Below are 15,403 nucleotides of genomic sequence, written 5' to 3'. Positions count from 1 at the left end.
TAAATGCTGTTGTGCAAGAATGTGCTTATGGTAAAGTTGAGTTCAGGGGCTTTATGTGGCTGATGAGGCCGGTGCAAATTAAATTCCAGTGCACTCTATTTATTTTTGTGGGAAGCATAACCTAGAAAAAGAACGATCATGTGTTTTTCATTGGGAGCAGAGCACGGTGAATCATACAAAAAAGTGTATTAGAACACCTTTCCATGAGGAACACAAGGTCTTGTGTAGAAAGTGGAAGAATGCAAGCTCAAATGTTACGGTGGCAAATTGTAAACATGCTTTACAATAGTGGTGGTGAAGAAATGGACATGTTGTGGAGGGTGAGTTGTCGTCGATGGTGGAAACATGGCTTGCATGGTGGGAAGTGCGTGCAATGCATTGGAGTTCTTGGTTTTTGACACGAGACAAAGATGGTCGTTTCTTGCCGACCACAAACCTTTGTGAAAATAAGCACTCTAGCATGAGAGCAGTTGTTGGTTATAAGAAGAAATTGTCTTTGTATGAGGCTATTGTTGTTGACCTTTGTATGAGGCTATTGTGTATGAGGCTATTGTTGTTGACCTTTCAATGGCTGTTGTTGCAGAGTTCACACAGTAATGCATCCTTGGTGGGTAGTTATACTAGGACCGGGACTGCAAGAAATCAAGGAACGCTTCCTTTTCAAGGAATGGTGGGGCATCAACAAGCAAAAGACTAACTGACTTGACCCATATTACAATGGCAGAGGCTAATCTGGATTGCCCAAAAGTGGACCAAGAGTAGAAATCTATGTGATTTAAAAGACCTATCTTGGCATCTCCAGGTGTTATGCTAGAGAATGATATCCATAGGCAAGAGTACATGACTGTGATAGTTAACAAAAGAGGACCAACTGTTCTGATACCTCCAAAATCCATGTTGCCCACCATTCAAGAGAAGACATAGTGAAAACACTATGGGGGATAAGATGGACAGAACCTAAGTCTAAAGCTACATGCTTGGGATTTCTGCAAGATACAAAGCAACGTTGCGATGTCTTGATTAATCCACAGGGTGGTGGACCACAGCAAGGTGGTGTGTCTGCACCCTGTTTTTGGGGATGACATACTTACTCAGGACATGATGGTACCTTGAGTGGCATTCGGGAGAGATTTGTATGCATTTGTGCTATTGTGAATACACCAAGTTGGTGATTGCACCACCTGGACCCGCTCCAGGTGTATGGCTAGTTGCAGAAGGTACAAACCTTACAATGGAGGAGTTGGCCAATCTGGAGAGAGCAAGGTTTCTATTGGAGACAAGTAGCACCATTCCACAAAATCCAACATTGATAGTAGGGTGAGGTCTACCATATATAGTTGCAAGCTCATGTAGACCTAAGTACCACACTTGCATTATTCGAGAAGACATTGTCATCTGTAATGAATTGCACATGTTTTATGTGAGCACATAGGGGTCGCGTGTGCGGCAGCTAGAGTGAATTATGTGGTAAATGTGTTTGAATACCCAAGGTGCTCTTGTCCGGATTTCCAAAAGAGAGAAGAAAAGCATGAGATGTACCTCCCTTGCAAACATATGTATTATGTTTTTTTGCAAGTGCTGAATCTTGATGTGGTTGTGCATGAGTTCATGCACCAGTAGGCTTTGACAAAAGTGTAGCTGCTTCAAGCATTGTCTGGTCGTCTCGTTACCATGCAAATTGTTGGATGTCCAAATATGCAATTGACAAATTTTGGGATGCTATCTACAAATGCATGGTGGCAAATGTTTTTGGTCACCCGTATTTTGGTCTTGGGAGGAGAATATGCATAGCATTAATTGTTGGAGTTCTATTTTTTGGGTTTCGTGATTTAAGGTTTCTTGTTATCGTCAAACTTTTTTCTTCAATAGAAGTTAAGAATCGCCGTTTGAGGTTTCTTGTTGTGGTCAAGATTTTTTTCCCTATAAAAATTAAGTTTGTGGTTGGACGATCCAACGGTGATATATTCACAAAAAAAATACAACAGGTGTCTTCATGTTCATTATTACAAATCATTTCCCCTTCGCTTGGAACGCACTCTTGCTCATGAAATGGCCATCCTCAAATTAAATATTGTTTGATTTAAGCCCTTATGCATTGGGTAGGTATCCTCAAACAGAACATAGTATGATTTGAGTCCCCAAGTGTGTTGTCAAATTAAGCAGTGTTTGATTTGAGCCCTCAAGTATTGGGAGGTCATTGGGGTGTCTTGATATAATTTTTTTTTTCAATTTGAGACCCCAAACATTATGATTTTTGCAACCCTTTACATCTCTTAAGCATTCCTCTTTGTTTAGCTACCACCAACCATATAATCTATGATAGCACATGTAGTCCCCATTGTTTAGCTACCACCAACCATATTATCTATGATAGTCCACAAATTAAACATTGTTCAATTTAAATGACCTCAATCATTGGGGTGTCCTCAAATCTCAAACATTCTTCGATTTGAACAACCTCAATCATTGGGATGCCATTACGGTGTCCTCAAATATAGAATTTGTGCCCTCAAGCATTGTGATGTCTACAACCCCTTACTTCCATCATGCTCCCCCACTTTTCAGTGCTCTTGCAAATTATCCACCATGTTCTCTATATAGTAGCATCTAGTCCTTGAATTGAACATTATTCATTTTGAGCCCTCAAGCATTGGGATGTCAATGGAATGTCCTCAAATCAAATGTTGTTTATTTGAGCCCTTAAGCATTGAGATGCCAATGGAATGCCCTCAAATAAAATATTGCTTGATTTGAACCCTCAAGTAGTGGGGTATTGTTAGGGCGTCCACATTATATATGATGGTACATAGTCCACAAATTAAACATTGATTGCTTTGAGCCCTCAAGCATTTGGGTGTCCTATAAAAAAATATATTTTTGGTTGGCCGCCTGTGGGTGGCTGGCCGCCGGTTGTTTGCTGGCTTTGGTGGCCGCCTGTGGGTTGGCCACCGCCTGTGGGCCGGGCAGGCCGCCCGCTGGGCAAGCCGCCAGCTATGGCCAGGCCGGCCGCCCGTCAGGGCTGGTCGCCGACTGTGCCGGTCGTGGCTGCTGGCCGCCTGGTCTTCGCCCCCTTCACAAGTGGACAGCAAAGACGTCTTACATGTCCTGGGGCTGGTCTTCGCACCCCCCACACAGAAGACATCAACGACAGCAATTCAGCATTCTTTTCGTGGCTGGCCGCCGCCGGCGGCATTAGCAGCCGCTGTGTGGCCTGGCTGGCCACCTGTGTTCACCCCGTTAAGAGGTCGTGGGGCTGGTCTTCGCCCCCCCCACATAGTGGACAGCCGCTGCTTCACAGCCATTCTCTTCACCAGACACGTTAGCTGTTCTGTCTTCTTCAGTCGACACTACTCTCTTCACAGTCGACTCTTCACAGTCGACACCATTCTTTAATTTAAGCAAAAAGCTTCTCTTTCGCATACAAGCTCCAAAGTAAAAACAACGACATTGCTTACCTGCAATGGAGCGATTTGGTGTGTGCGACGGAGAGAGAGAGAGAGAGAGAGAGAGAGAGAGAGAGAGAGAGAGAGAGAGAGAGAGAGAGAGAGAGAGAGAGAGAATTCTTCCTTTCAATTCTGGCCGCCTCCCTCCACACAGTCCATTGTGTGGATAAGGATAAGTGTTTTGAATGGTTGAAAACCATTGAGTGGGCTCGGGTCCCCCGGTCATCACGAACGGACCCTGACGACCCACAATCAAATCGACGCTCTGATACCAGTGTTAGATCGCTGTAACACCGCTATACAGGCGCTACCACAGGAGGGGACGACCTCTGGTTCACCACCCAGCCCCCATAGAGGAAGAATGAGGATTGCCCCTCATCCCCCAGGCTATATAGTGTGTGGCCTGCCGTCCACACTAGCCTGGCTGCCCATGACTCCGCATGGGCGTCCTCCCACGTGTAGTTGGGACATTTTCGTATTTGATTTATATTTTTTTATGATGCCTATTTCTCATGAACGCGTTAGGATTGATTGACGCAATGTCAATTGATTGTTACTGACGTGATTTATGTTTATGAGTTTAGGTGTGATAAGGTGTGCAAGGGTACCGACTTAGGTGTTGCACAGTGCGAGGGTGCCGACTTAGGTGTTGCACAGTGCGAGGGTGCCGATTTAGGTGTCGCACACGGATGGTGGATTGAGTCATGGCGTGTGGACAGATCTCATTATTATATTCAAAATATTTTGTGGCCGCATGATGGCGTTTGGTATTATTTTGACATCATTGTGATGTGTGTGTGTGCACGCATCAATTTATTGTACAGTGTGTGTACGAGCACTAGTTGATTTATTTTGTAATGTTCATATGTGCACAAGTTAGATTATTGTATTAGAAAATTGTGCAAACCTTAGAAGGCTTGAGCACAAAGGCTAATTTAATGGCAAAGTCCAAATATGGATGTGTACTCTATTTTTGGCTCAAGGCCTACTTTTGGAATATATCACAAATATCCACACAAGAAGAAGCCACTCACGTTGGGGGGGAGATTGCACCCAGTCTTGTGTTGATTGTGAGACCCTTGCCCCCACTGCACATCGAACTCTAGAGTGCTTTTGCAGAGCGGAAGTAGCAACCTTACATGCAAGGAAAAGCTTCCCACTTGGGGTCTCGCCCACGAATGTCTGGACAAGAGACTAATCTGGCAGTTCTTCCAAAACCGAACCCAGAAAAAAACTTCCCTCTCCCAGAAAGCATAGGCGATTCCTCTAGGATAATCTTCTAACGTAGTCAGGGCCTTATCTATCCTTTGTATTCCGACCGAACCCGTGGGTCACATGGCCGAATCAAGGAGGAACTTGCACTTAGTTCATAGAAATCATCGCTTTTTTTCCCTTAAGCGAGGCACAGCCGCGTTGATTCTTTTCCATAGAACAAGAATCTTCCTGGGAATTACTTTAACTATCGTAACTTAAACCTAACTGAATTTTGTTATAGAAATCCACCGATCCACCCCAACCGGCCCATGGGTTAGCCAAGCGCCCAACCACTCTATTGGTGGGATTCCTTTTTATAAAAATTAGGTTGTGTTTGTCCCTGGGTACCAGGGAAAAGAGTTCCCAGGCCCCTAGCCGACACTCATGCAAAATACAAAATAGACACACTACTTACGCACCCAATATGAATTTGCCTTTTCTCAGATTCAACTATCTTCAAAACAAAATTGGAATGAACCCACAGTGTTTCCATCATAAATCTCAATGTTCTAGTTCCATTATTTACAATCAAAATGTCATCCGGACTCTCCGTTTTGAAGACCAGCTAGTCAACCAATGAGATCCAATTTCAATTCCAGTTCACTTAGATAATTTCTCGCCAATTCATCAATATCTTCCTCGACATACGCATGGGTGTCCTAGCAACCAGCGAGCTCGTGCATTTTAATCAGAACCCTTTAGGATCCTCATTTTAATTAGAATAAAAATCATAAAAATGCTTAATCTCTATCTCTAGCTTGTTAAGCCTAGAGTTTTGATTCAAAAAAATGAGATTAATATTAAGATCCATCCCTCCAAGAAGGATTCATCCTTAAAGATGAGTAATCTTTCTAAAAGAGCGATTTACTAATCAAAAACATTATATTTAAGTATAAAAGATTAGCATTAAACCATTTTAACAATATGAATCACTAGAATCTTGGTTTTAAGAAAAAACCATTGATTACAATGCTTCCCAAGCATTAGAGAGGTTGGGAAGAAGATTACCACATTGAAAAAGATAGAAAAACACCATTGATTTAGGCTTACCCTTGGTTTTTGGCTTGATTCTTTAGAGAGAAGTGAAGCCCCCAAGAGAAATCTTGGCCACCAAGATGGAGAGGGTAATCTCTAAGAGAGGATGAAGATTAGTGAAGCTCCAAAGCTTCCCAAGAAGAGGCAAAATAGACGGATAATAAAATTACACTGATTTGAAGATTATATTGGCATGTAAATACAAAAAGAGAGGATGAAGATTAGTGAAGCTCCAAAGCTTCCCAAGAAGAGGCAAAATAGAGAGATAATAAAATTACACTGATTTGAAGATTATATTGGCATGTAAATACAAAAAGATGAATGAGGGTCTATTTAAAGGTGAGGGAGGCCACCAACCAAGTCCAACTAGGATCTAGAGGCTTCTAGCTTTAGTTTGATCCATTTTGGACAAGTTTTGGACCAGTTTAGCTCACTTTTTTGATCCAGTTTGAAGGAGGAGAGAGGAGAGATAAAATATCTATTTTTTTTTAATTAAAAATGTGGAGTAATGATGTGAAATAGGCTCCTCCTTCATGAGCATGCTCCCTCCTTACTGAGGTGTCAAAATTTTATTTTTTTACTAATAAACCTCATTTTTTAACTAATAAACCCAGTACTTATTCAACTCTTCATCATAAATCTCATTTTTTAACTAATAAACCCAGTACTTATTCAACTCTTCATCTTATATGAGAATTTACTCATTTTTGGGAGATTTTCTTTCATTCTTTGCATTTTTCTTATTGAAACACTTGGATTAATCCTATTGGCCCTTTAGAACACTCTTTGGACCTTAATAAATTTTTTTTGAAAATGTGGACCCTTAGGCTAAGGTCTCTAATACACATTCAATTAATTTCTAATGCACATTGGAAAATTCTTTTTGAACTTCTGTTTCAGGGAAAATTTTGTATCCAAAAATATCTCAAAATTGAATTACCTGTCTCTAAAACATTTTCTCTTTCTATGCCAAAAACAAGGGAAAACAATGTTTTCTTGAATTCTCAACAAAAGGGGATGATTACAAGGGACTGAGAGGAGAGCTTATACATCTTTTAGGGCTGAGGAGGAACCTTACATCCTCTCCCACTTGAAAAATGCAAGATGTCAACTCGCAAAGTGGGGGTATTCCTTTATCAGTTCTTCTTCTTTCTCCCAAGTGGTGTCCTCTAAAGGATAGAACTTCCACTTGTTGACCAAAAACTCTCTAAGGACTCTGTTCCTGAGAGCCTTCTCCCGAACATCAAGGATTTCTTTGGGTTGGAGTTCGATCTAGCCTTGAGTCTGAGAAGTCAGTTGTTCATCATCCAGCACCTGCTGACTCGAGCTGTTGGGTACATACTTTTTAAGTATGTACCCAAAGTATGCTGACATGGAACACATTATGCACCTTGAGATGGGGAGGTAGAAGAAGTTCATAAGCTAGATCTCCTACTTTCTTAGTAATGGCATACGGCCCACAATATCTTGGAGACAGCTTTTTGTACTTCCTTAAAGATAAAGAACTTCTCTTGGGTCGTACAAGAATGAAGGCCATATCTGATTCTTCAAACACTCTCTCCGTTCTTTTTTTATCTGCATACTGCTTTTGTCTGTCCTGGGAAGCCTTAATATCTTTGTGGATTGCTTGCATTTGCTGTCTGGACATCTCGACCCTGAACAATGGGTCGGACTAAGTTAATGGTGTGAGGCAATCTTGTCCGTATAGAGCTTTGAAAGGACTCATCTCGATACTTCGGTGATAAGAGGCATTGTAAGCAAACTCTATTGTAAGTAGCTTAGCCACTTCTTGGGTTCTCTGCCATAGCATGACCGAAGAATATCTTCAATTACTTGGTTTATTCTTTCAGTCTGGCCATCTATCTTGAGTTGATAAGCTATACTGAAATCTAAGGAAGTTCCCACTACTTCGAGAATGCAGTCCAGAACCTTGATGTGAACTTAGAATCTCTATCGCTCACTATTCTTCTGGGTAAGCCATGCAGCCTAAAAATCTCCTTAAGGAAGACTCTGGCAACATCTACTATGTAGTAGGTTTCTTTTACTCGAATCAGATGGGCAACCTTGGTTAATCTGTAAACTACCACAAAAATGGAGTTGTAACCTGATTGAACTGATGGTAATCCAGTAACAAAATTCATACTGATACAATCCCACTTTATTTGCGGAATGTCTAAGGGATGCAGCTTTCTTGGCATCTTAACCCTTTCTGCCTTGACTCTTTGACATGTTAAGCATTGACATACATGATTGAGTACATCCCTTTTGAGTCCTGGCCCAAAAGAAGCTCTTCTTTAATGCCATGTAGGTCTTTATGAACCCTCGATGTCCAACTATCGGGCTATCATGGGCTTCTCTCAGAATTTTTCCATTTATTTCCTCATCATTAGGAATGCATAGCCAATTATTGTAATACATGCATCCTTCGTCCCCAAGAACTCAACTCATTTCTTGAGGAGTCTTGCTTTCCTGCATCAGTAGGGTAGCAATAGGGGCAAAGAATCTATCCTGCATGATCTTCTCTCTTGCTTCACTGATTAATGGATTTGACGCTAATGTTATTGTTGCAAGCAAGGAGGCTTTCCTATTGAGCGCACATCGACTATCACATTTTCTTTCCTTGGTCGGTAATTTATCTCAAAGTCAAACTCCTACAGGGTCTGCATCCACCTTCTTTGTTGCATGTTGAGATCCCTTTGGGTGAAGATCCACTTTAGAATTTGATGATTTGTCATCAAGGTGAATCTGTGTCCCAAGAGATAACGTCTCCACAACTTCAGAGCATAGACTACTGAGAGTAACTCCAAGTCATGGACATCATAATTCCTCTTATGCGTTCTGAGTTACTGGATTCATAGGCTACTGCATGACCTTCCTGCATAAGTGTACCTCCTAAGGTAAAACCACTGGCATCTATCACTACCTCAAAGGGTAAGGAAAAATCTCGCAATTTTAGGATAGGGTTGGTTACTAAAGCTGTCTTTTTAGCTTATCAAAAGCACTCTGACACATAGCGGTCCAATGAAATAGGGTGCTCTTCTTGAGAAGGTTAGTCAAAGGGGATGCTATTTGAGCATACCTGGGTATAAAGATTCTATACCACTCGGTTAATCCTAGGAATCCTCTGACTTCTTTCACTATCTTGGGCTTTGGCAATCCACGATTGCTTGGATTTTAGCGTGGTCAGGAGAAATCCCACCCTTAGATACTATAAATCCCAAGTATTCGATATGGTCAGCAGAGAAAGTGCACTTGCTCTTTTTTGCAAAGAGTTGGTGTTTCCTTAGGATCTCTCCAGGACTTTGCGCACATGATCTTCATGATCAGCTGCTATCTTGGAGTATATCAGGATGTTATCGAAGAAGACAAGAACAAATTCATCCAAGTATTCTCCGAGGATGTCTTACATGAGGCGATTAAATGTTGCTGGGGGCATTTGTCAGTCGTCCGAATGGCATGACTGTAAATTCATAATGCCCATATCGAGTATTGATGGCTGTCTTGGGGATATCTTGATCTTTAATTCTGATCTGGTAATATCTAGATTTGAGATCTATCTTTGTGAACATTTGGGTTTCACTTAGCCGATCTAAAAGTTCATCAATCCTAGGAATAGGATATTTATTTTTGATTGTTAAAAACTGATTTAATCCTCTGTAATCAATACAGAGTCTTAATGTTCCATCTTTCTTTTTCTGAAAGAGAACGGGTGCACCCCAAGGTGAAACAGTGGGTCTTATGAATCCTTGCTCTAGCAGCTGTCTTAACTGCTTCTTTAGTTCTATGGCTTCTGGAACTGGCATCTTGTGTGCATGCTATTGGCTGAGCTCCAGGAGTTAGCTCTATCTCATGATCTATTTCACAAGTTGGAGACATCTCGGTCAGCTCTTCTGGGAATACATCAGGATACTCACTTAGCGATTCTGGTTCCTTAGCCTTGCATTTTCTGTCTACTCGATTCATTTTAACGACATAGATAGCTTGCGTCTTTCTGAGTCCCTTAAGCAATTTAGAACCTTTGACTAACTGCAGAATTGGGGATCCGAAAATTCCAGTTCCTTGAACTTGATTCCTGTGAAGGTCGAGGAAAGAGATGGTTCCATTGTGACAGTGAATGTCAGCCTGATTTTTGTGGAGCCGAAAAGAATCTTCCCACTAGCCAATTCTACTTGCATAGGTTTCCCTATTTTTTGATCTAGGACTAACTTACACAAGCATCCAGGGGAAATAAAAGAATGTGTACTGCCTGAATCAATCAAAAGCTTAAAGTGCTTACCCTTAAAGTGCTTACCCTTAAAGTGCTTACCCTTGAAGCCTTGAAGTGCTTACCCTTAAAGTGCTTACCCTTAAAGTGATTACCCTTAAAGTGCTTACCCTTAAAGTGATTACCCTTGTATTTTGTTGGAGTCTGAAGGACTGAGAACTGATGATTCTACCCTTGATGTTCAATGGCGGCATAAATTTGTCCTCTTTCTTCTTCCACTGCATTAGCTATTATGACTGCTATGGCTGCTGTGCTGTCTGGGGCGGGACTCTCTCTCTTCGGCTTCCCCAATTTTGGGCGGGAGTTCTGAGACTACTTTGCATTGAGGCTGCAGGCTGAGCTGGCACTCTTCTGGGGTTGCCCTGATTTTGGTGAGAGGGACCCTGATTAGGTTGATATATGAAGGAGTCGGTCTCGGCATTCTAGGACCTTGGCTTTCCTGGCCCATCGTCATAGAAGGAGTTGGGAAATCCTTGAGCTAGTGTTCAAAACCTTGATATCCAAAACACCTGTTCTCACTTTGAAGCTCATCCTTTTACATCCTGGAAAGAGCCGGAGTTCCAAAAAATGTGCTTCGAGGAAAAGTCCTTCATTCCATTATGAAACTTACGGTCTCCTGGTTCTTATTGGGACCTTGATGTCTCTGAGGAGGTGGAAAGTTGGAATTGCTCCCTGGAGTTTGGAATCTTTTAAAGGACGAGGGAGCTAACCTTGGCGAGACCTTGACAACAAAGGCCTTGGTGAAATCCTTCGTCATCCGCACTGCTTCAGCCCCCATGGAAACTGGCTTGGCATTCTTTACCAGGGTATCCAAAGGTTTGTTCATTCCCCAAAGAACCTGGCCATCAGCTGTTCTTCATCCAGCGGTGGCGAGTATTTGAGGAGGAGAGCGAACGCTTGTTGGTGATATTCTTCAGTAGTTCTACTGCCCTGGGTTAGGTCCAAGAATTCATTCATCTTAGTTTCCAAGAAGCCGAGAGCATATAATCTCTTCCTGAGGGTAAGCTTTGAGATCATTCCACGTTTGGGTGTTCCGATCCAAACGGTTTGTCTCACAGTGATTTCTCCATGCTACTCTGGCTGTTTCTACTATCTTCAGCCTGGCAAGAGCTACTTTACTTTTCTCATTGTATCCAGTGACATCAAAGTTTTCTCATTGTATCCAGTGACATCAAAGTTTTCTTCATGGCTTCAATCCACTTTTCCACAGCCTTGCCTAAGTGTTCCCCTTCACCTTTGAAGGGACCTGGCTAAGATCTATGAAGAGCTTTGTGAACATTAGGGTCAATCTCCTCCTCATCCGTGAGAGGATCTGGTTGTCTACCCCTTGATTCTGAGTCTCTTCAAAAATTAATTTGGTTTTTATTTAATTTTTCCTCCTCTCCTTTGTGCTGCGCTGGGCGCAAGCATATATATATATATATATATATATATATATATATATATATATATATTCCAATTAATCTTTTCCAATCTCTCTCTCTCTCCCTCCTCCTTGCCCGGCGGGCGGCAGCGGCAGCGGCAGCGGCAGCGGCAGCAGCTTCTCTCCCTCCATCCGTCCGACGGCCAGCTTACGAATTCAGGGAGGCGCTGATTTTTTTTATTTTATTTTATTTTATTTTTTTCTCCTTCTCTTCATCCGGCCGGCGGCGCCCACGGCTGCGAATTCAGATGCAGTGGGGCTGTTTTCTTTTTGCGTTTTTTTTTACTCCACTTTTTGGAGTTGGGCATTGGCCAAAGTTACAAGCTTTAATAAGTTTAATTAAAACTTTATTAATCATCATAAAAGCTATATATATATTACAAGTTATAAATATTGAAATCATTATGCACTAATTATAATTTCCTCCAAAGTTTTTTTTTTAATAAATTTGTCCTGAACTTCATGAATTCCAAGATGATTGAATTTACCTAATCATTTCATTTAAGCTTTTATTAAGCTTGGATTTAACTGTGTATTGGATTTAAATTAGTAGAAAATCATGTTAAGTAAAGCTTTTATTAGTAAGCTTAATTAAGAAACTCTTTGAGCTTTAATTAATAAAGCTTTAATTTTAAAAGTACATGGATTATTTCTTGAAAAAAAAATTATGCATTTGTGTATTGAGCTAACTTGGCAGGACTCACATCTAGTTCGACGTTCCATATGAGATAAGAAATCCTATCTTCTCTCTTGTTTTTAATTTTTTCTATTCTTTTAATTGTCAAGAAATGGGTGAATATATCGTACTATTCAGGAACAGCTTGACACCGAAGAGGTTAACGCACTCGACACACTAACCAAAGGTGGAGGTATGTGTTAAAAATTATTTATTCTACACAATTTTTTTTGTTTGCTTTTGTATCTGTTTTCTGAATATTCTTTGTTTCTAGACCTAGTTAGAAAACTTTAGCTCCTGAAGAGAATTTTAGATACAGTGACCTAATTTATTTTTGGAATAAGATTTGTAGTTTAATTTTGAGGATAGAGAAAAGTTATGTCGGAATGAAAGTTTCAGAGGGAATTAGCTACTCCGTCTCAAACTTCTATTCTTTAAGGTAGTGTCATGTGGAATTAATCTATGGTATGGGACATTAGATTGGTTTTACATACCTACCCCAGACGTATCTATGTCTTCTATCTTTCACCAGCGAGTGGAAGGTACCTATGTGGTATGGGACACTTAGATCCCTTTTACATGCGTTCATTTGTTTGGTTTTATTTTCAAAAATTGTTTGATGTGATGATCTCGTCTTCCACTTGTACCATGAAGCCATCCACTCATTGATTACACAACTGAGGACAGTTGATTCCCAACGGGGAGGACTGTTATGACCCATATTATTTGAATAATAATCATGGTCATTTAAATTTGTATATATTTTTTATGATGCCTATTTCTCATCATGAACACGTTAGGATTGATTGATGTGATGTCAATTGATTGTTACGACTGACGTGGTTTATGTTTATGAGTTTAGGTGATGAGGTGTGCAAGGGTACCGATTTAGGTGTTGCACAGTGCGAGGGTACCGATTTAGGTGTCGCACGGATGGTGGATTGAGTCATGGCGTGTGGACCGATCTCACAATATTTTGTGGCTGTATTATGGCATTTAAAATTATTTTGACATCAGTGTGATGTGTGTGTGTGCATGCGTCAAATTATTGTAAAGTGTGTGTACGAGCATTAGTTGATTTATTTTATAATGTGCATATGTGCACAAGTTAGATTATTGCATTAGAAAAATTGTGCAAACCTTAGAAGGTTTGAGGACAAAGGTTAATTGAGGACCAAGGCTAAAATTGAGGACAAAGGCTAATTAAATGGCAAAGTCCAAATATGGATGTATACTTTATTTTTGGCTAAAAGCCTGCTTTTTGGAATATATAAAAATACCCACGCGAGAAGAAGCCACTCACGTTGGGGGGGGGAAGATTGCACCCAGTCTTGTGTTGCCTTTTGTTGATGGTGATGTATTTCTTTCTCTTGCTCTATGTTTTGATATGTGCTTTAATTTTTCAATTCAATTCAAGTAGTTGTTTGATATTTGATTTAATTTATGAGTCTTTTGATTATTTCCTTCAAGAAAATTAAAGGTCCGGTTGCACTAATCCCGTGGTTCTTCCAAAACCGAACCCAAAAAAAACCTTCCCTCCCAAGAAAGCATAGGCGATTCCTCAAGGAAAATCTTCTAACATAGTCAAGGGCCTTATCTATCCTTTGTATTCTGACCAAACCTGTGGGTCACATGGCCAAATCAAGGAGAACTTGCACTTGGTTCATAGAAATCATCGCTTTTTTCCCCTTAAGCAAGGCACATCCGTTGATTCTTTCCATAGAACAAGAATCTTCCTGGGACTTACTTTAACTATCGTAACTTAAACCTAACTGAATTTTGTTATAGGAATCCATCGATTCAGCCTAGTGGCCCATGGGTTAGCCAACCGCCCAACCACTCTATTGGTGGGATCCCTTTTTATAAAAATTAGGTTGTGTTTGTCCTGGGTACCAAGGAAAAGAGTTCCTAGGCCCCCTAGCCGGCACTCATGCAAAATACAAAATAGACACACCACTTACGCACCCAATATGAATTTGCCTTTTCCTAGATTCAACTATCTTTAAAACAGAATTGGAATGAACCCACAGTGTTTCCATCATAATTCTCAATGTTCCAGTTCCATTATTTTACAATCAAAATGTCATCCGGACTCTCCGTTGAAGACCAGCTAGTCAACCAACGAGATCCAATTTCAAATCTAGTTCACTTAGATAATTTCTTGCCAATCCATCAATATCTTCCTCGATATATGCATGGGTGTTCTAGCAGCCCCGCGAGCCCGTGCATCGCCTCATTTTAATTAGAATAAAAATCATAAAAATGCTTACTCTCTATCTCTAGCTTGTTAAGCCTAGAGTTTTGATTAAGAAAAATGAGATTAATACTAAGATCCATCCCTCCAAGAAGGATTCATCCTTAAAGATGAGTAATCTTTCTAAAAGAGAGATTTACTAATCAAAAACATTATATTTAAGCATAAAAGACTAGCATTAAACCATTGTAACAATATGAATCACTAGAATCTTGGTTTTAAGAAAAAACCATTGATTACAATGCTTCCCAAGCATTAGAGAGGTTGAGAAGAAAATTACCATTGAAAAAGATAGAAAAACACCATTGATTTAGACTTACCCTTGGTTTTTGGCTTGATTCTTTAGAGAGAAGTGAAAGCCCCCAAGAGAAATCTCGGCCACCAAAGAAGGAGAGGGTAATCTCCAAGAGAGGATGAAGATTAGTGAATCTCCAAAGCTTACCAAGAAGAGGCAAACTAGAGGGATAATAAAATTACACTGATTTGAAGATTAGATTGGCATGTAAATACAAAAAGATGAAAATACAAAGGAATGAGGGTCTATTTAAAGGTGAGGGAGGCCACAAACCAAGTCCAACTGGGATCTAGAGGCTTCCAACTTCAGTTTGATCCATTTTGGATAAGTTTTGGACCAGTTTAGCTCTCTTTTGATCCAGTTTGAAGGAGGAGAAATAAAATATTTTATTTTTTTGAATTAAAATTATGGAGTAATGATGTGAAATAGGTGCCTCCTTCATGAGCCCCCTCCCTCCTTACTGAGGTGTCAAAAATTCATTTTTTTACTAATAAACCTCTTTTTTTAACTAATAAACCCAGTACTTAGTGAACTCTTCATCTTATGTGAGAATTTACTCATTTTTAGGAGATTTTCTTTTATTCTTTGCATTTTTTTGATTGAAACACTTGGATTAATCCTATTAGCCCTTTAGAACACTCTTTGGACCTTAGTCAAAAATTTCTGAAAATGTGGACCCTTAGGCTAAGGTCTCTACTCACATTCAATTAATTTCTAATGCACATTGGAAAATTCTTTTTAAACTTTTGTTTCAGGGGA

This window comes from Cibotium barometz, chromosome 46, assembly GCF_041138505.1.
Source record: "Cibotium barometz isolate CiBa-2024 chromosome 46, ASM4113850v1, whole genome shotgun sequence".
Lineage (NCBI taxonomy): Eukaryota > Viridiplantae > Streptophyta > Polypodiopsida > Cyatheales > Cibotiaceae > Cibotium > Cibotium barometz.
Note: the sequence above shows the minus strand (reverse complement) of the source record.